General features: G+C 41.0%; 1 long non-coding RNA gene across 5 annotated transcripts in view; it reads right to left on the reverse strand.

The window, feature by feature from the left end:
* LOC149124816 (uncharacterized) overlaps nt 1-20,951 on the reverse strand; it is an 83,438-nt gene extending 62,487 nt beyond the window's left edge. For 3 of the 5 annotated variants that reach the window (XR_016211556.1, XR_016211555.1, XR_016211554.1), the window contains exons 1-3: nt 20,738-20,947; nt 9,474-9,613; nt 7,367-7,488 (exon numbers count right to left, since the gene is read on the reverse strand). This is a non-coding gene — a long non-coding RNA (uncharacterized LOC149124816). Of the gene's footprint in view, nt 1-6,743; nt 7,277-7,366; nt 7,489-9,473; nt 9,614-20,737 lie in introns of those variants that run through there. The other 2 variants (XR_016211557.1, XR_016211553.1) reach the window with 2 other exon arrangements.
* Between the last annotated feature and the right edge of the window lie 432 nt (nt 20,952-21,383).

Below are 21,383 nucleotides of genomic sequence, written 5' to 3' on the forward strand. Positions count from 1 at the left end.
CTCTCTCTCTCTCTCTCTCTTATTCCCCCCTCTTTCATTCTCTGTCTCTTTGCCACTCCCTCTCTGTAACATTGTCATGCTAATCAATCAATCAATTTTTTTTTAAGAACAAAATCAGGTATTATGAAGTTATCTGTTTTATTTTTTCCTCAGGATCATTTTGACTATTATGAGTCTTCTGTGGATAACATTCATGTTGATATCTCAAATTTTTACTTCAATAATTATTTCCTTTGTTTCCCCACCACTTTTCGGTCTACCTCAAGTTATGTTTAATGATTCCTACTAACTCAAAATAGTTTCCAAGAATATAATTTCTTAGTGTGACTTACAAAAGATATTCTCTGCTTCAATATGTCAGTAATGTGTGGAGGCTCCTAAGTAGCGCTTACCAGAGAACACAGGCAGAGTGCTTGTGACACAACTATAATTATGATTAATTATAAACAAGGGAAAGTATGATTGTGTGTATTGTAACTGAATAGCTTACATTGTAAGGGAACTAAAATTTCTGGAAATCAATGATAAACATGAGAATTCAGATAGGAAATTAATTGAAATTGAGGCACCTCAGAAGGGCAGAAATGAAGAATATCCTCACAGAAATTGTACACTTAAAGCATTTGCCCTAGAGTGGTCTTCACCCTTCCCATGGTCCAAGCCAACAGGAAGGTCTTTGACACCATGGTAAACCTATCAGTTGGTGTGGGGAGCAACTCGGACTAGACTAAGTTACTGGAATTAAGACTTATTCTATGCATCTGCTCTCCCACAATATGGCGCTGGGAGAGGAGGAAACAGCTTCTACACAGCTGCCTCCAGTTCAACCAATAAACAGCAGGACCTGCTCCTGATTGGAGGAGAGCAGCGTACTCGGCATGTGGGTAGCAGAGTTGGGATTGGTGGAAGAGGACTATAAAGGAGGAGAGAGACAACATGCACCAGGAACATCTATCTGAAGGAACACCTGTGCAGCCCCCAAGAGAGCCGGCCGGCGGTGTGCCGCTCCCCCGCGGAAGTGGGGAAAGTGGCAGGGGGCCCGCCCCTCCACAGAGGTGGAGGGACGGCAGCCAACCCGGGAAGAACCAGCAGCAAACCCGGGGAGGGCCGAGCAGACGAAAGAACAGCGCAGGGTCCTGTGTCGTTCCTCCGCGAAGACGGGGAGCGACAAGTTGGGACTTCTCCATCTAATATCACCATGCCTGAGTCAAGTCTAAGCTCTGCTGCTGATGGCAGTTTGCTAAGAATGCACACTCTGGCAAGCCATGGTGACTACTTCAATACCTGGAGCTGTAACATACACATTGGAAACCCCGTAATGAGTGCTCAGCTCCTAGTCTGGGCTCCAGCAAGGGATTACTGGGGGCATTTGGTATGTAAGTCAGTAGATGGAAATTTCTTTGTCTGTGTATTTTGTGTCCATGCCTGCCTCTAAAAAAATAAATGATTTAGACCAACAAAGCCCCAAAACACACAGCCCACATCCCCAAAACTGAAACAAAGAGGAAAACAAAAGATCAGTAAAAGAAAGAGTTGGGTTTCTTTTTTAAGCAAATAACCAAAATCGACACATCATAGGCCCAGAAATATGAAGCAAGACCCCTACCTTACACCTTACACAAAAACCCACTCAAAATGGATCGAAGACTTAAATCTACAACTCTATACCATCTAATTATTAGAAAACATTGGGGAGACCCAACAAGACATTGTCATAGGTGAAAAGTTCTTCAAAAAGATCCCAGAGGCACGGGCAATCAAAGCCAAAACTGACAAATGGAATTACATCAGATTGGAAAGCTTCTGCACTGCAATAGAAACACTCAGCAAGGTGAAGGGGAAACCAACATAATGGGTGAAATTATTTTCAAACTACACAACTGATAAAGGATTAATACCAAGAATATATAAAAAACTCAAGAAACTCAACAACAAAACAAAAAACCCCAGTTAAGAAATGGTCAAAGAGCATGAACAGGCATTTTTCAAAAGAGGAAATCCAAATGGCCAACAGACACATGAAAAAATACTCAGCATCACTAGCCATCAGCAAAGTGCAAATCAGAACCACAATGAGGTTTCACTTCACTCCCATTAGAGTAACTTTCATTCAGTAATCAACAAACAACAAATGCTGGTGAGGATGTAGGGAGAAAGGTACCTTAATGCACTGTTGGTGGGAATGCAAACTGGTATAGTCATATGGAAGACAGCATGAAGATGCCTCAGAAATGTGAATATAGACCTACCATCTGACAGAGCCATCCCACTCCTGGGAATTCACCCAATGGAACGAAATCAGATATGAAAGAGTTATCTGTACTCCCATGTTTATTGAAGCTCAATTGACAACAGCTGAGATATGGAATAAACTGAACTGCCCAACTGAAGACTGGATTAGGAAATCATGGGATAGATATATACCATGCAATACTACACAATGGTAAAAAAAAATAATCCTGTCATCTGCAACAAAATGGATGCAACTGGAAAACATTATACTTAGTGAAATAAGCCAGTCCCTCAAGGGAAAATACCATATGTTCTCACTGATCTATGTTAACTAACAGAGCACCTAAAAGGTACCTTAAGGAAGTGAAATTGACATTTTGATATATAACTTTGAACAGCCCTTGTCTTGATTGTTGAGAAACAGTTTTTTTTTCCACACTAGTTGTTGAACTCTTTATGATGTGTATAAATTTAATTGAAAACAGATGTTAGTAAAATACTAGAATTGAAATAGGAGAGGGAGGAGGGAAAAGGGTGGGAGTGCAGGTGAGAGAGCAGATAGAGTGGGAAGAATCACTGTGGTCCTAAATTTGTATTTATGAAATACATTAATTTATATACCTTCAATAAAATATTTCTGGGTAAAAAAAATTTGGTAAGTGATCAGGACTGAGTTGTATGTACCTTAACTAAGATGGTACCAAGAAGGGAGAGAAAAGGCATCACATATATATTCTCCATAAAACATTGTTTTCATAAAGACAGGCAATCTAAGAATCCTACTGAATCTGTATACAACACTGGGTTTCTCATAATGAATTTAGACTGGTGATAAGAATGTGGAATAGAAATGGGCAGGCACAAACAAGTCTGTGGTGGCTGAGACTTTCATACGTGACACCTGTTTGTTTTTCATATACCATTGTCCTGACTGTCTTTTCATTGTTCTCAACCTGATCATGTCACTTAAAATTAAAGATGCGGGGTTGGTGCTGTGGCATAGCAGATAAAACCACCATCTCCCATGCCAGCATCATATATGGGCAGCAGTTCCAGTCCTGGCTGCTCCACTTCCGGTCCAGCTCTCTGCTATGGCCTGGGGAAGCAATGGAAGATGGCTCAAGTCCTTGGGCCCCTGCACCCATGTGGGACACCTGGAAGAAACTCCTGGCTCTTAGATTTGGATCAGTGCAGCTCTGGCCTTTGCGGCCATCTGGGGAGTGAACCAGCAGATGGAAGACCTCTCTTTCTCTGCCTCTCTGTAACTCTTATTTATTAATTGAAATGCAATCTTTAAAAAAAAGTTGTAAGAATAAAGTTTATTTCTAAAAAAACAAAGATGCATACTCACTTGGGAAAATTTATTGTTGAGCAGAGAAAAGATACTAGTATGTGGTGTTTTTCTTTTTTAAAAAATGCATTTATTTATGAGAAAGTCAGAGTTTCACAAAGAGAGAAGGAAAGGCAGAGAGAGTGAGAGGTCTTCAATCTGCTGGTTCATTCCCCAGTTGGCTGCAATGGCCGGAGCTGCACTGATCCTAAGTCAGGAGCAAGGAGCTTCCTCCGAGTCATCCCACAAGGGTGCAGGGGCCCAAGGACTTGAGCCAACTTCTACTGCTCTCCCAGGCCACAGCTAAGAGCTGGATCAGAAGTGGAGCAGCCAGGACTTGAACCAGCGCCCATATGGGTTGCCGGCACTGCAGGCAGCAGCTTGACCCACTACGCCATGGTGCCGGCCCCATGAGTGGTCATGTCTTTGTTTGCTGTATTCTAAAGCTTATATTTTATAGATATTCATAAAAATCCAATTGATCCAACAGGTGTAAATTTCACATCGCCATCAACTGATTATTTTCTTGGTTAATCCTCTTTCTTTGACAATAAATTGTATAGCTGTATGTTTTATTTATGGCAAGCTTTTCGTTTTCTTCTTACCCTCCCATAAACTTACATTTGACAGCATGGCCAGTATTTCTGAACAGAAAATAATTTGTTTTATCACAGCAATTAATGTACAAATCTAGATGAAACTCTAATGTAGAAATCATATAATGTATATACTAAGGCTTTTGCCTTGTTAAAAATTGCAACACCTTTGAATAAAGAAATCTGTAGTATAATGCTAGGCACTTTCTTAACAGTACATTAGGAAATTGCATTGTTTTGCTTTTTGCTTTTTTTTTTTTCTTTTTTGAGAGAGAGAGAGAGAGATTCATTTCCCATCTACTGTTTTACCACCCAAATGGCTGCAGTAGCTGAGGTTTGGCCAGGCAGGAACCAGAAATTCAATCTTCATCTCCCGTGTGGGTGGCAAGGGCCCAAGTGCTTGAGCCTCTGCTTGCCAGACTGCTCAACAACTGGAAGCTGGATTGGGAAGTGGAGCCAAGATGTGAACACGGTCGCTTTGAATAAGAGATGTAAACATCACAAAAGATGTCCTTAATTCTAAACACCCAGCCCTTCTTATGCCATCTGTGCCAAGTAGATTTTGTCCTTAGCACCTTTCCCCTGCTGCCTTTTTCCCTACTCTGTAACCAAAGACAATTCTTAAAAGAATCATTTCTGGGGCCAGTGCTATGACGCTGCAGCGCTGGATTCCCATATGGGCACTGTTTGAGTCCTGGCTGCTTCACTTCCCACCCAGCTCCCTGCTAATGTGCCTGGGAAAGCAGGGGGCCATAGCCCAAGTGGGGAGACCTAGAAGAAGCACCTGGCTCCTGGTTTCAGCCTGGCCCAGTCCTGGCCATTGCAGTCCACCCCCATCCCCTTCTATCTCTGTAACTCTTAAAATAAATGTATCTTTACCAGAAAAAGAAAATAACCATTTCTGACCAGCTTACAGTACTACACAGAAACCTACTTTGCTTTCATGTGACTTGGTCAGTCATTTGCCTTTTGTTTCTTTTTAAAAATATATTAGAATCATATTTATTTTGGAGATAGAGGTAGAGGGGAGGCCGCACATAAATCGTTTCCCCTCCCCAAGTGTAGTCATGGACAGGATGATATACAAGTTGTAACAAGTGGTTCTTGTCATAATCAAACACAGTGCAGAGAATTCCCACAGTGTACAGTTTTCCTCTAATTCCGGTCAAATCATGTTTTCCAGGCCGCTATTACAAAGCAATGTGTTATGTTTCAAGGCTCAATTGTTGGCTTTCCCTGTTGCCCATGTACTCAGAATGCTTTAATCCTGATTTGACCTCTCAGAGGCAGCCAGAGCACAGCACCTCAGTTAAGGCAGCGCTAAGTGCTCCAGCCTTCTCACCAGTGAGCCTCAGTGCTGAGGCAAGCTTCATCCCTCATTTTCGTTGAAACCAGCCCCTCCTATGCAGCTTCAGTTACAACACCGGGGCATCCTCACTATGCAGGATGGTAGTGCTGGCATGTGAGGCTGCTTCCCCTCTGCAGACAGATTCATTTTCTCTTTTTGTGCTCAAACCTTGTTCTTGTTACAACCGAGGACAGGGGCTGAGCTTTCCAGTAATATAACCCAAATTATTTCATTTTATTTTTATGTATATACAATTTTTTTTATCCTCAGACTGGAATAAATGTTCAAGTATATTGACAGAATTTATTAAATCTATAACTGAAAGTCCCATTCTAATTTTTGACTTTAGAATTTATTAAGTTCATTATCATTAGACCTTCTTAAATTTTATCACGGATGTCTAGACTGATAAGCACAACAGAAGGGTTTTGAAATCAAGGACTTTCTTATTTATAACTTACTGTTCTGAAGATCATGTTAATTCATGTATCATAATCACTAGAAGCGTACTGAAAGTACATGTTTAAAGCAGACTCATAGAATGGCAGATGTCCTAAACAGCACTCTGGCCTCAGAATCAGCCCTTAAGGCAGTCGGATCTGGCTGAAGAACCCATGAGAGTATTTTAGGAATGGAAAGCCAAGACACTCTGGCAAAAAAAAAAAAAACAACAACTAAATGACCTAAATGAAAGATCTCTGCGAGTGAGATCCTAGTGGAAAGAACAGGGCCATCAAAGAAGGAGGTACCTTTCTCTGAAGGGAGGAGAGAACTTCCACTTTGACTATGGCCTTGTCTAAATAAGATCAGAGTTGGCGAACTCAAAAGCCTTCCATAGCCTTGGCAACTCATGACTAGAGTCTGGGGAGATTTCTGACACCATAAACAAGAGTGTCAATTTGTTAAGTCAACAACAGGAGTCACTGTGTACTTAATCCTCATGTGGGATCTCTGTCCTTAATGTGTTGTCCAATGTGAATTAATGCTATAACTAATACTCAAACAGTATTTTATACTTTATGTTCTGTGTGGGTGCAAACTGATGAAATCTTTACTTAATATATACTAAATTGATCTTCTGTATATAAAGATAATGGAAAATGAATCTTGATGTGAATGGGATGGGAGAGGCAGCAGGAGATGGGAGGGTTGCGGGTGGGAGTGAAGTTATGGGGAGGAAAAAGCCACTGTAATCCATAAGCTGTACTTTGGATTTTTTTTATTTTTATTTAACAAGAAAGTACATATTTGTAGGATTTCCCTTGTATGAATAGGACATTCCAGAAAAGGTGAAGTTACAGAGTAAGTAAAAATGACCAGTGATGATATCATTCATGAAGCAAGGGAAAGGAGTATAAATGAAGTCACGGGGAATATTAGGACATTGAAAGTTTGTGGGATACGCTAATGTAGACATGTGAAATTATGCATTTGTCAAAACCCATGGAACTTAATCCTAAAGCAGACTATGGTCTTTAGCTAATAATGATGTATCCACATTTGTCCACCAATTATAACAATGGCACCACACTAACTCACAATGTTAAAAATTCCTAACCTGGAGGAGGAACAGGTATATGGGGAGAACTAAAATTTCGACTGAAATGTCCTGTAAGCCTCAAACAGCTCTTAAAAATCTGTTAATTTTTTTTAAAGACATGATTTAAAGCCAATAATTTGAATCCATGTATTCATAATCTCTATAAATTGATTTTGACTCCTCATACCATCCAGAGAGACATGTGGTTCAAGATATGAATTCGGGTTTTGCTCTAATTTCAAAATCAGAATGATTAGGTTATTGGAATAATTTATCAGTTTGTTTATAAAATAATTGTAATAACCAATAAAATGTCTTACCTGCCATCTTCTTTGCCTGTCTCCCTCTCATGCCCCGTGGTGGTCAGGACGGATTCTCCAGGGTAGTCCACACACTTCCATTTCCAATTTGAGAGCCAGAGCACACAGTTCACATCAGTGTCCTTTAAAAGGAAAACACATTTTCACTCCTAAAAAACACATCTTAATCTAAGAAAGTACTTATTATTTTAAACATTTTATTTATTTATTTATTTATTTTGACAGGCAGAGTTAGACAGTGAGAAAGAGAGACAGAGAGAAAGGTCTTCCTTCTGTTGGTTCACCCCCCAAATGACTGCCATGGCCGGCACACCATGCTGATCCAAAGCCAGGAGCCAGGCACCTCCTCCTGGTCTTGCATGGGGTGCAGGACCCAAGCACTTGGGCCATCCTCCACTGCCCTCCTGGGCCACAGCAGAGAGCTGGACTGGAAGAGGGGCAACCGGGACAGAATCCGGCACCCCAACCGGGACTAGAACCTGAGGTGCTGGCGCCACAGAAGGAAGATTAGCCTAGTGAGCTGCGACACCAGCCTTATTTTATTTATTTGAAAGACAAAGTTAGAGAGAGAGGTAGACACAGAGAGGGAGGTCTTCCGCTGGTTCACTCCCCAGATGGCCGCAACGGCCAGAGCTGCACCAATCCAAAGCCAGGAGCCAGGAGCTTCTTCTGGGCCTCCCACATGTGTGCAGGGGCCCAAGGACTTGGGCCATTTTCTACTGCTTTCCCAGGCCATAGCAGAGAGCTGGATCGGAAGAGGAGCAGCCGGGACTAGAACCAGTGTCCATATAAGATGTCGGCGCTTCAGGCCAGGGCATTAACCCACTGCGCCACAGCGCTGGCCCATGAAAGTAGTTATTTTTTACAATAGGCCTCAACTGTACTTATGTCTAGACTCGCACACTAAAAATAATAAAATTATAAGATATGATAAATTATCTTTATACTATCTCATTATAAAATAAAAATCCACGTCACGAGACTGGTAAATTTGTCACAATCTCAGATTATATGCAATAAAAGAATATTTATAAATAGTAATATTTATGGACAGTAATGCCTTTATTTAGATAAGTTTTTATCAGTCCTTATATAAAAGGAACTAACTAAAATTCTTAACATTTTTGATTTGTTTGAAAGCAGAGTTTCAGAGAGGGAGAGGCAGACACATCTTGTGTCTGCTCATTCACTCCCCAAAGGCCGCAACAGCCCAGGCTGGGCCAGGTAGAAGTGAGGAGCCAGGGATTTCGTCCAGGTCTCCTACACAGGTGACAGGGCCCAAACACTTGGGCCGTCCCTTGCTTCTTTCCCAGGTCATTAGCAGAGACACAACGCAGGGCCCCTGCTGGATGCCAGCTTCACAGGCGGCTACTAAACTGGCTGTGCTACAACGCCATCCCCTCATTGTTTGCTGTTATAGGGAACAGCCCAGCCTAGAGCTTAAGATGCCTGCACAGAAAGCTGGGAAGAACAGAGAAGAGACAAGGTGTGAACCCACAGCCAAAACGAACTTATTTCAAGAGAGACAACTTCAGAGGCAGCTAACTGCCAGTATGCACAGAGTGAGCATGAGAGAGTAACTACAGTATGTTTAAGATCAGACAATCTTGGTAAGTAAACATAATATGTGCTAGTGTCTAAGCAGGGCTGATGATGGTGTCCTGGGTCACTAACAGACTTTTTTTTTTTTTTTTTTTTTTTTTTGACAGGCAGAGTGGACAGTGAGAGAGAGAGAGAGAGAGAGAGAGAGAGAAAGGTCTTCCCTTTGCCATTGGTTTACCCTCCAATGGCCGCCACGGCCGGCGCACCGCGTTGATCCGATGGCAGGAGCCAGGTGCTTCTCCTGGTCTCCCATGGGGTGCAGGACCCAAGCACTTGGGCCATTCTCCACTGCCCTCCCTGGCCACAGCAGAGAGCTGGCCTGGAAGAGGGGCAACTGGGACAGAATCCGGTGCCCCGACCGGGACTAGAACCCGGTGTGCTGGCGCCGCTAGGTGGAGGATTAGCCTAGTGAGCAGTGGCACCGGCTTTTTTTTTAATTTTTTTTTAAGAGTTTTACTTATTTGAAAGTCAGTGACAGAGATTTTCCATCCACAGGTTCACTCACCAAATGGTTGCAGTAGCCTGGAAAGGGAAGCTGAAGTTAGTGGCCTTGAACCCCATCCCGGTTTCCAGTGTGGGTGGCAGGGACCCATGCACTTGGCCCATCCTCTGCTGGTTTCCCAGGCACATTTGCAGGCAGCTATACTGGAAACAGAAAAGCCGAGACTTGAATCCGATTCTCCAGTAGTTGATGTCAGTGTCACAAGCAGTGGCGTCCCCCAATGACAGACTTCAATTTTTACGACGACTCACTTCTGTACATTTTTTCAGTATGACTGACCTAACCACTAATTGTCAAAAAAAACTAAATATGACCAATTGTAATAGATCTATTATTAGAAAATATTTCTTGGTTTTTGAACCACTTTTCCAATTTAGACATGAATGGTTCATTGATTTTAAAAAGATTCTACCAGACATTTAAAGAAGAACTAACTCCAATTCTTCTCAAACTATTCAGAACAATTGAAAAAGAGGGAGTCCTCCCAAATTCTTTCTATGAAGCCAAAATCACCTTAATTCCTAAGCCGGAAAAAGATGCAGCATTGAAAGAGAATTACAGACCAATATCCCTGATGAACATAGATGCAAAAATCCTCAATAAAATTCTGGCCAATAGAATGCAACAACACATCAGAAAGATCATCCACCCAGACCAAGTGGGATTTATCCCTGGTATGCAGGGATGGTTTAATGTGCACAAGACAATCAATGTGATACACCACATTAACAGACTGCAGAAGAAAAACCATAGGATTATCTCAATAGATGCCGAGAAAGCATTTGATAAAATACAACACCCTTTCATGATGAAAACTCTAAGCAAACTGGGTTTGGAAGGAACATTCCTCAATACAATCAAAGCAATCTATGAAAAAACCACAGCCAACATCCTATTGAATGGGGAAAAGTTGGAAGCATTTCCACTGAGATCTGGTACCAGACAGGGATGCCCACTCTCACCACTGCTATTCAATATAGTTCTGGAGGTTCTAGCCAGAGTTTTAGGCAAGAAAAAGAAATTAAAGGGATACAAATTGGGAAGGAAGAACTCAAACTATCCCTCTTTGCAGATGATATGATTCTTATTTAGGGGACCCAAAGAAGTCTACCAAGAGACTATTGGAACTCATAGAAGATTTTGGCAAAGTAGAAGGGTATAAAATCAATGCACAAAAATCAAGAGCCTTTGTATACACAGACAATGCCATGGCTGAGGAAGAACTTCTAAGATCAATCCCATTCACAATAGCTACAAAAACAATCAAATACCTTGGAATAAACTTAACCAAGGACGTTAAAGATCTCTACGATGAAAATTACAAAACCTTAAAGAAAGAAATAGAAGAGGATACCAAGAAATGGAAAAATCTTCCATGCTCATGGATTGGAAGAATCAATATCATCAAAATGTCCATTCTCCCAAAAGCAATTTACACTTTCAATGCAATACCAATCAAGATACCAAAGACATTCTTCTCAGATCTGAAAAAAATGGTGCTGAAATTTATATGGAAGCACAAGAGACCTCGAATAGCTAAAGCAATCTTGTACAACAAAAACAAGGCCGGAGGCATCACAATACCAGATTTCAGGACATACTACAGGGCAGTTGTAATCAAAACAGCATGGTACTGGTACAGAAACAGATGGATAGACCAATGGAACAGAATTGAAACACCAGAAATCAACCCAAACATCTACAGCCAACTTATATTTGATCAAGGATCTAAAGCCAATTCCTGGAGCAAGGACAGTCTATTCAATAAATGGTGCTGGGAAAATTGGATTTCCACGTGCAGAATCATGAAGCAAGACCCCTACCTTACACCTTACACAAAAATCCACTCAACATGGATTAAAGACCTAAATCTACGACCTGACACCATCAAGTTACTAGAGAACATTGGAGAAACCCTTCAAGATATTGGCACAGGCAAAGAGTTTCTGGAAAAGACCCGGGAGGCACAGGCAGTCAAAGCCAAAATCAACTATTGGGATTGCATCAAATTGAGAAGTTTCTGTACTGCAAAAGAAACAGTCAGGAGAGTGAAGAGACAACCGACAGAATGGGAAAAAATATTTGCAAACTATGCAACAGATAAAGGGTTAATAACCAGAATCTACAAAGAGATCAAGAAACTCCACAAAAACAAAACCAACAACCCACTTAAGAGATGGGCCAAGGACCTCAATAGACATTTGTCAAAAGAGGAAATCCAAATGGCCAACAGGCACATGAAAAAATGTTCAAGGTCATTAGCAATCAGGGAAATGCAAATCAAAACCACAATGAGGTTTCACCTCACCCCAGTTAGAATGGCTCACTCACATCCAGAAATCTACCAATAACAGATGCTGGCAAGGATGTGGGGAAAAAGGGACACTAACCCACTGTTGGTGGGAATGCAAACTGGTCAAGCCACTATGGAAGTCAGTCTGGAGATTCCTCAGAAACCTGAAGATAACCCTACCGTTCGACCCAGCCATCCCACTCCTTGGAATTTACCCAAAGGAATTTAAATTGGCAAACAAAAAAGCGGTCTGCACCCTAATGTTTATTGCAGCACAATTCACAATAGCTAAGACCTGGAACCAACCTAAATGCCCATCAACGGTAGACTGGACAAAGAAATTATGGGATATGTACTCTTTAGAATACTATACTGCAGTAAGAAACAACGAAATCCAGTCATTTGCAACAAAATGGAGGAATCTGGAACACATCATGCTGAGTGAAATAAGCCAGTCCCAAAGGGACAAATACCATATGTTCTCCTTGATTGGTGACAACTGACTGAACACCAAAAAGGAAACCTCCTGAAGTGAAATGGACACTATGAGAAACGGTGACTTGATCAGCATAGCCCTGACTGTTAATGAACAACTTAACACATTATCCCTCTTAGTAGTTTTTTTGTCTGTTCTACTTAATATGACTGGTTTAATTCTGAAATTAATACACAGTTATTCTTAAGTGTTGAAAATTAACTGAAATGTGATTCCTGTTAAACACAAGAGTAGGAATAAGAGAGGGATGAGATGTACAATTTGGGACATGCTCAAGCTGACTTGCCCCAAATGGTAGAGTTAGAAACATACCAGGGGACTCCAAATTAATCCCATCAAGGTGGCATGTACCAATGCCATCTCACTAGTCCGAGTGATCAATTTCAGTTCACAATTGATCATAATGAAAGGACTAAGAGTCAAAGGAAGCACATAAACAAGTCTAGTACCTGCTAACACTAACCGATAGAATAAATAAAGGGGAGAGTGATCCAACATGGGAAGTGAGATACTCAGCAGACTCATAGAATGGCGGATGTCCTAAACAGCACTCTGGCCTCAGAATCAGCCCTAATGGCATTCCGATCTGGCTGAAAAGCCCATGAGAGTATTTCAGGCATGGAAAGCCAAGACACTCTGGCAAAAAAAAAAAAAAAAAAAAAAAAAAAAAAAAAAAAAAAAACAAACACCACCCTAAATGAAAGATCTCTGTGAGTGAGATCCCAGTGGAAAGAACAGGTCTTCAAAGAAGGAGGTACCTTTCTCTGAAGGCAGGAGAGAACCTTCACTTTGACTATGACCTTGTCTAAACAAGATAAGAGTCAAAGAACTCAAGGGGCTTCCATAGCCTTGGAAACTCATGACTGGTGCATAGGGAGATTACTGATGCCATAAACAGGAGTGTCAATTGGTAAAGTCAACAACAGGAGTCACTGTGCACTTACTCCTCATGTAGGATCTCTGTCCTTAATGTGCTGTACATTGAGACTTAATGCTATAACGAGTACTCAAACAGTATATTTCACTTTGTGTTTCTATGGGGGTGCAAACTGTTGAAATCTTTACTCAATGTATACTAAACTGATATTCTGTAAAAAAAAAAAAAAAAAAAAAAAAAAAAAAAAAAGAAATTATCAATTCCCAACTTGACTCTCACTGGGATTAAACATGACAATAGGTCTGATCTGATTTCATCATCATTTAAAAAATCATCTATTATTTTTCACTTTATGTTTGTGTGGGAGCAAACTGTTGAAATCTTTACTTAATGTATGCTAAATTGATCTTCTGTATATAAAGAGATTCGAAAATGAATCTTGATGTGAATGGAAGGGGAGAGGGAGTAGGAAAGGGGAGGGATGCGGGTGGGAGGGACGTTATGGGGGGGAAGCCGTTGTAATCCATAAGCTGTACTTTGGAAATTTATATTCATTAAATAAAAGTTAAAAACAACAACAACAAAAAAACAAGAGTATCAATTGTTAAGTCAACAATAGGAGTCACTGTGTAGTTACTACTCTTCATGTGGGATCTGTCCTTAATGTGTTGTCCAATGTGAATCAATGCTATAACTAGTACTGAAACAGTGTTTTACACTTTGTGTTTCTGTGTGGGTACAAACTGATGAAATCTTTACTTAATATATACTAAATGGATCTTCTGTATATAAAGATCATTGAAAATGAATCTTGATGTGAATGGGATGGGAGAGGGAGCAGGAGATGGGAGGGGTGCGAGTGGGAGGGAAGTTATGGGGGGGGGGAAGCCAATGTAATCCATAAACTCTACTTTAGAAATTTATATTTACTAAATAAAAGTAAAAAAAATGAAAAAAAAGATAAAATATGGTGCTATGCATACATATTCAGAGAGTCTACACCTTTCAAAATTGCACCTTTCATGAATGCCATGTGTAACAGGATGTCACTGTTAGTTTTCCTGGATTATTCAAGAGGAAGCAGCAGCTCAAAATCTTTTTCATCAGCGTTAAACTATGCTATTTAATCCTGATGCCTTTACACGTTTAGCTCTATATACAGATTTTGGTGTCTACCATTAGAGAAATTTCACAGAACTTCTGGCACAGCTGTCCCTAAGCAGAGATGCCTGTGTTGGCAAAAACACAATGCAGCAAGCTGCTTCTCATACTGCAGATGGAAACGGAGCCATCAATGAAGAAATAATGTTCCAAAAAGACATGTATTCCCTGTTATCAAATATAAAATCATGACCTTGAAGACAGTAAACCGTGAACACTTGAGATTGTCTTATATATTAGAATACTCAAAATAGTGCATCCTGTTTATCAGGTATCATCTGTAACATCATTATGCTACATGTGGTCTCCAAATGGACATTTCCTTCATGACTATTGTCATATCATTCCAGCAAACTAAGGCCTTCTCCTAATCAGGAATCACTTAGTGCCATAGTGATGCATTTACATATTTTTAGGGATTAAGAGGCTTGGAGAAATAGATATAGGAAGAAATACTGTGGGTGTTAGTAATTAAAACGTTTGGCCTCTTTGTTGCTGTTACTGTTACTGCTGGTTTTATTTTGTGTTTTTGATCTTTCAAAATCAGAAGAGATGCTAACCGCCAGGGACTTCCTGTGCCCAAATGTCTAAATGCACTAACGCTGTATATGAGAAGAGACTACATCTCTGCTGCACTCCTTTGTTATTTCTTTCAAATGGGCTTAGAGGCAACTTGAGAAGAGACGTAGCCTACAGCCAGCTGCTGTGTGCATGCTGTGAGAAGCAGAGCGTGGCTGCATTCACACCGGAACAAGCACGTGTACTCCACACGAGAAACATTATCCGTCCCTGAGGGTTTCAGTTTCAAAAACAACACAGAAGCCCCACCCTCCACTGAGCTGAATAAGCACACGTCATTTCACCCCTCTGGGTCACGTACTACACCTTACTCTAGACATCACATCACTGCTCATCACAAATACAGGAAGAACGTATTTTTTTATTCTTACTTTTCTACATAAGTATTTTTTTTTTCCAAATCCTTTTTTTTTTAACTTTTATTTAATGAATATAAATTTCCAAAGTATGACTTATGGATTACAATGGCTTCCCCCCCATACCGTCCCTCCCACCCACAACCCTCCCCTTTCCCACTCCCTCTCCCCTTCCATTCACATCAAGATTCATTTTCGATTATCTTAATATACAGAAGATCAGCTTAGTATACATTAAGTAAGGATTTCAACAGTTTGCTCCCACACTGAAACATAAAGTGAAAAATAATAGATGATTTTTTTAAATGATGATGAAATCAGATCAGACCTATTGTCATGTTTAATCCCAGTGAGAGTCAAGTTGGGAATTGATAATTTCCTTTTTTTTTTTTTTTTTTTTTTTTTTTTTTACAGAGGATCAGTTTAGTACGCATTAAGTAAAGATTTCAACAGTTTGCACCCCCACAAAAACACAAAGTGAAATATACTGTCTACATAAGTATTAGAGGCAAACATGTTACAGCATTTTTATGCCAGCAGCATATCATTTGGCACAAGTGCTAATGACATATGCTTTGTACATTCACATCCTGTATTAGGGTGCCAGGATTCAGGTCCCAGGTCCACCCCCAATTTGAGCTTCCTGCAAATGTGCACCCTGGGACACAGCAGGGGATGGCTCAAGTGCTTAAAACCCTGCCACCCTCCTGGGACGCCTGGATTGAGTTCCAGATTCCTGACTTTGGTCTGGCCCATCCCTGGCTATTGTGGGCATTTGGGGAGTGAGCTAGTAGACAGGTGGGGTGGGCCTTCTATCTCCCTACCTAAACCTCTGCATTTCATTTTTTAAAAGATTTATTATTTATTTTACTTAAAGGTCAGAATTACATAGAGAGGAGGAGAGGCAGAGAGATAGAGAGGTCTTCTATCCGTTGGTTCACTCCCCAGATGGCTGCAATGGACGGAGCTGGGCCAATCTGAAGCCAGGAGCTTCCTCCAGGTCTCCTACATGGGTGCAGGGGCCCAAGGACTTGGACCATCTTATACTGCATTCTCAGGCCACAGCAGAGAGCTGCATTGGAAGAGGAGCAGCCAGGACTAGAACTGGTGCCCATATGGAATGCCGGCACTGCAGGCAGCTGCTTTACCTGCTACAACACAGTGCCAGCCCCAATTTCTTTTCTTTTTCAAAAAAAGATTTATTTATTTGAAAGGCAGAGTTACAGAGGGAAAGGCATGGGGGGAGGAGAGAGAGAGAAAGAGAAAGAGAATGAATCTTCCATCCACTGACTCACTCTCAAAATGGCTGCAATAGCTGGAGCTTGGCAGATCTGAAGTCAGAAGCCTGGAGCTTCATCCCGTCTCCCCTCATGCACTCGGGCCATCCTCTGCTGTTTCCCAGGTGCATTAGCAGGGAGCGAAATCAGAAGGGAAGCAGCTGGGACTGGAACCAGTGCTCCAATGAGATGCCCTCTGCATCTCAAATATAACCATCAACTTGTAAAACCAAGAAGGGAGAGACCATTAGTAATGGTTAACCATATGCTACCTGACTTATTTATTACAGTGTAAATGTTCCAACTTATGTAAAGAACACACTCATTCCTAAAAAATACAGTGGGAAAAAATCAAAGCAAATAAAAACGAGTTCTGTGATTCTAAAGATTATTTGTTTGTCTGCTCAGATTTGGGGATTATTGATTTGGCCCATGCCTGGATTGTTACATTTGCTGTGAATATGTACCAACAATATTTTCTCATTTTATTTTCTGGGATATTATGCATTCTCAATAGCATATTTATAGTCAGCAGTTGAGACATACTGCATCATTTCATGTGTGTGTGTGTCTAACTTGTGTTGGGAGTGTACTGGAAGTGAAGGAGAGCTAGGATATGGGAATTCTCTCTGAAGAGCATCGCTGGAACCAATAGTGAGCTTCTTTTATTGACAAGAATTAAATCAGCTATTGTACAGTGCACATGCATATAGAACTGATTTTTTTTTTTTTGACAGGCAGAGTTAGACAGTGAGAGACAGAGAGAAAGGTTTTCCTTCCGCTGGTTCACCCCCCAAATGGTTGCTGATCCAAAGCCAGGAGCCAGGGGCTTCTCCTGGTCTCCCACGTGGGTGCAGGGCCCAAGCACCTGGACCATCCTCCACTGCCTTCCCAGGCCACAGCAGAGAGCTGGACTGGAAGAGGAGCAACTGGGACAGAATCCGGTGCCCTAACCGAGACTAGAACCCGGGGTACCGGCACCGCAGGTGGAGGATTAGCCTACTGAGCACTTATATAACTGATTACTTGCAACATTACTTGATAGTCTTCAGAACATGACTGTCAAGACATCGGTGGGGCACTTTGTGACTTGGTTTACTCCTTGATAAGTCAGTCTGGGAAAGTCGATGCTTGTCCTCGTGGGAGCCAATGTTCCTATGAGAACTCAATGCTATTCTTGATCATAGGTCAATTACTTTGCTTAATCAGTTCCGGCAGCTGCACTACATCCAGGAGGAGGGTGTCCTCACTAAGAATGCTTTGGCAGAAACTCTGTTCCATGCAAACTTGTTTAATCAACTCACTTTAGAAGTTTTTTTGTGTGTGTGTGTATCACATGTATCAACTTCTTTAATGAAGTCATTTTAGAAGCAAGCAATGCAGGCTATATCACAAGGGCTCATCATGGACATGATTTGCAAATTCAATTATGTGGTCATGCCTGCAGGCAAAATGGCTCTATCCACATATGCATCTGGACTGCCATAAAGGTGGTAAACTCGCAGTTAAAATGGGTTTAATTACAAATAGGATATGAGAATATTATGAAATACAGTATAAATATTCTGTATAGCCAAAATCAATATTTGTTTCTGGAATGAAATTACTTTAATGGTAGTAGTAGATCTGGGTGAAACATATTAGCATTACTTATTTGAATAAGCTTCTGATCTGTAGGATAAGGTGTAAGAAAAGGACAGGAGAATATAGAATAAAACGTGTGTCGGTAGATTGTTCCTAGGATTCTCTAGAAAACTAAGCAACTTAGTTCCACATCAGTTTCCAAAATAAAAGTCCTAACACGAACCTTACAAAACTCCAGTCTCACTTTGCACTTGGGTTTGTAACCCCTACTGCAACCAGGGATAGGTAGTGCCGCACTTGTCTGTGTGCCACAGCATCGTACTGAAACATCAGCACGTGCCAAGTCTGGAAGAAACACTCACGAGGACTTTATGGAAATGGCTGGCAGAGACTGCAAGTGAATAATGACACTACAAGCAGAAAGCAACAACCATGCTCTAAAAAGAAACTCCTGTGATGTGATTTACAACTCCTTGCAATTTGGTGTGGTGCAGAGAACTCTGTAATTAGGAAATGGGAAAACACCTCCAGGAGAATGCTTTTAGAATCTTCCATGTTCCCAGAGAATAGAAGTAAGCACATAGGCTTGTTCCATCTTATCGATTCATCTGAGTTTAGAGTATGATTTGGAAAGATTCTAGTCATAAACAACACCACCTGGCTCCCACAGTAGCTCCATGGCATGTGCTCATTCTTCAGGGTCAGAGCACTAGGGGATGGGGCATAGAAACAGGAGCTTTCTCATGCATGTGTAAGGGAGAAAATTTAAAATAACTTAATGGAAAGTAGAGAAAATAAACTGGCCAAATTGGCTGAAAGGAGTAGAGAGGATGGACAGGAACACTGATTCTCAAGGGGGTTTAAAGAACAATTTTATATAGTAGTACAAAATCTACATGACTATGTAGTTTTTCCTCCAGAAATAATCAGCAATGCTCGCTCATGTTCTGAAACCCAGAATTACATACATAAGCAATCCTTCAAAATATAGCAGTAAATTGAAAAAAACCCAGATGGATCATGATGGCAAGTGAGTTCACAATTCTGCTGCTCAGATATCGAAAGAAATAAACAATCCTCCCACCACCTTACTGAAGGAGCTTTTATCAAAATTTGCTTTCAAATGATTAAAGATATTTTAGTCTCCGGAACATAATAGTTCACCCAAACTTAATCATGAAGATTCACCGGGGATTGTTTGTGAAGCACCATACTTTCAGAGTGGGCACTCCGCTGCTATCTAGCACTGTAGAGTTAAGACATGTACCAGGAAATCAACGCCTCCAAAACTTCTTCACATAGAAGAGCTTGCAAAATACAATATTTAAGGATACAGAGACTCTAGCCAGTAAGCCAGGTGAATCAACACAAGTCCACGTTACTTGGTGAAGTCACTTGGGCACCTTTATGCTGCAATACTCTGATCGGTGAAGTAGGATAATGAGCATACTCACTCAGTGTATTTGTGATTATTAAATGAGTTATCCTGGGGAAACATTTACAGCAGTACTGGGAACACAATCAGTATAATGCTGGCACTTGTTAAATGAAGGTGTCCCAAAAGTTTGCTAATTTTTTCCTTCTACAAGACAACATACTATATCAACGCCAGCTACACCCACACTACTATCATTACTACAGAAAAAAAGCTAAGATCTTGTCACTATGTATTCCTGCTTATCTGCCTATATATGTCTACAGTTATTTGAAGTTGTGTTAGTGTGTTTGTTTTGTTTTGTTTTTACTTTTCCATTGGGAAGAAAGTGGAAAAAGAAAAAAAAAAGAAAAAGAGGAGGAGCAAGAGTAGGAATAGACATGAGGGTCAGGGTGAGGTGGACATTGGTGCTCTACATCGTAAGTGTGTAGGGAGATGGTGAAGCCTAATTCCACCTTAGTGAATCCTGCTGCATTGACTTCCCCACAAATCAGCATTCGGTTTCAGTGAGTATTATTCCACTGCTGTGAAATAAAGCAGATAATTTAGTTCTTCATCTTTCAATGGTTTCAAGGTGTAATTTTATCTAAAGGACAAAAAAAAAAAAAAAGCCCAAAGCCATTTTTAAAGCCAGGGAATTCACAAATTCCTACTGAAGGTTAGTTGTAAACAGAGTAAAATCTCATCAATTTCAATAATTGAAGGAGAAGCTCTTTTTTTCCCCTCTGTCAGTCTGGAAATTAGGTTGGGAAAATGTTGCCTATGGTAATTCCTCCTGGACCTACTCTAATAAATAAATATTAATCATGCAATTATCACATTGTTTGTATGCAAACTGGTGCTGTAAGATGTATACAATTGATTAAACAAGTTCAATAATCCATTTTTTGTTTTGTTTTGTTTTCCCCAGGTGCTAAGAAACACTTGTTAAAATTTGCATAGTAACAGGAAGTCTCTGGAGCTTAGTTTGCTCATCTGTAAAATGGCGTGATATTTAGTGGTTCCTAAATTATATGCCACGTGTACCCAATGTTGTTCTGTGATACTACTGAAAATTTCGAATGTTTGGAAATGAATAACTGAGTTTCTTGTTTCCCAACCCCTCTTAGGAAAACAAAAAATAACAAATACTAGAGTTATCCGGTTGTTTAATATGATATAATTCTCTGTTCATAAAATTTATACTCAGCAACTGAATTTCCTGCTTACCTTAACCACTTAACTTATGCAGCTGGTCCTGCAAAGCCACACTGTCCTGGAGAGCAGGGCGACAGTGTCCTTCCTCCCTCAAAGAGCACCAGAGACAAGTTTCAGGGAACAGGCCTGAGTTTACTTACAGACACACATGCTTTTTAAAGGGCAGGAGAAGGGGCGTAACTAACTCGGGGGAACACTAACTATAGGACAGAACCGACACTGACGCCCATATGCCTCTCCAATCAGAGTGAAGGTAGCTTTCCAGGTGGGCCTGGGCCACACCTGGGAGCAGTTGACCTGATTGGCAGAAGGCAGGGGTGGGGAGAAATGTGCCTGGGCTCAGGCTAACTGCTGGGATCGCCCACATCCCCCCACTTTGTTTTAGAGTGAGTGTGACTCTGCTTAGCAAGGCAGGGCCACAAGCTGCAACCCACAATAAGCTTTGGGTTACACTGAAGGGTACCTAGCGTGGGGATTAAGAGCAGGGAGGAGAAAGAAGGGCAACAGGAAAAAAGGCTGGACCCACCATGTTTCAGGCATTTCTGATTGGCAGGTGGGCAAACAGGTGTGGTCAGGTAGGGGCATGAGATCACACAGGGGTGCAGTAAAGATGTGGTCTTCCAGCTCACAAACCTAATTCTATATACCTGCCTACATC

Source organism: Oryctolagus cuniculus, chromosome 8 (genome assembly GCF_051225735.1).
Source record: "Oryctolagus cuniculus isolate XC-2025 breed Fujian yellow rabbit chromosome 8, ASM5122573v1, whole genome shotgun sequence".
Classification (NCBI taxonomy): Eukaryota; Metazoa; Chordata; class Mammalia; order Lagomorpha; family Leporidae; genus Oryctolagus; species Oryctolagus cuniculus.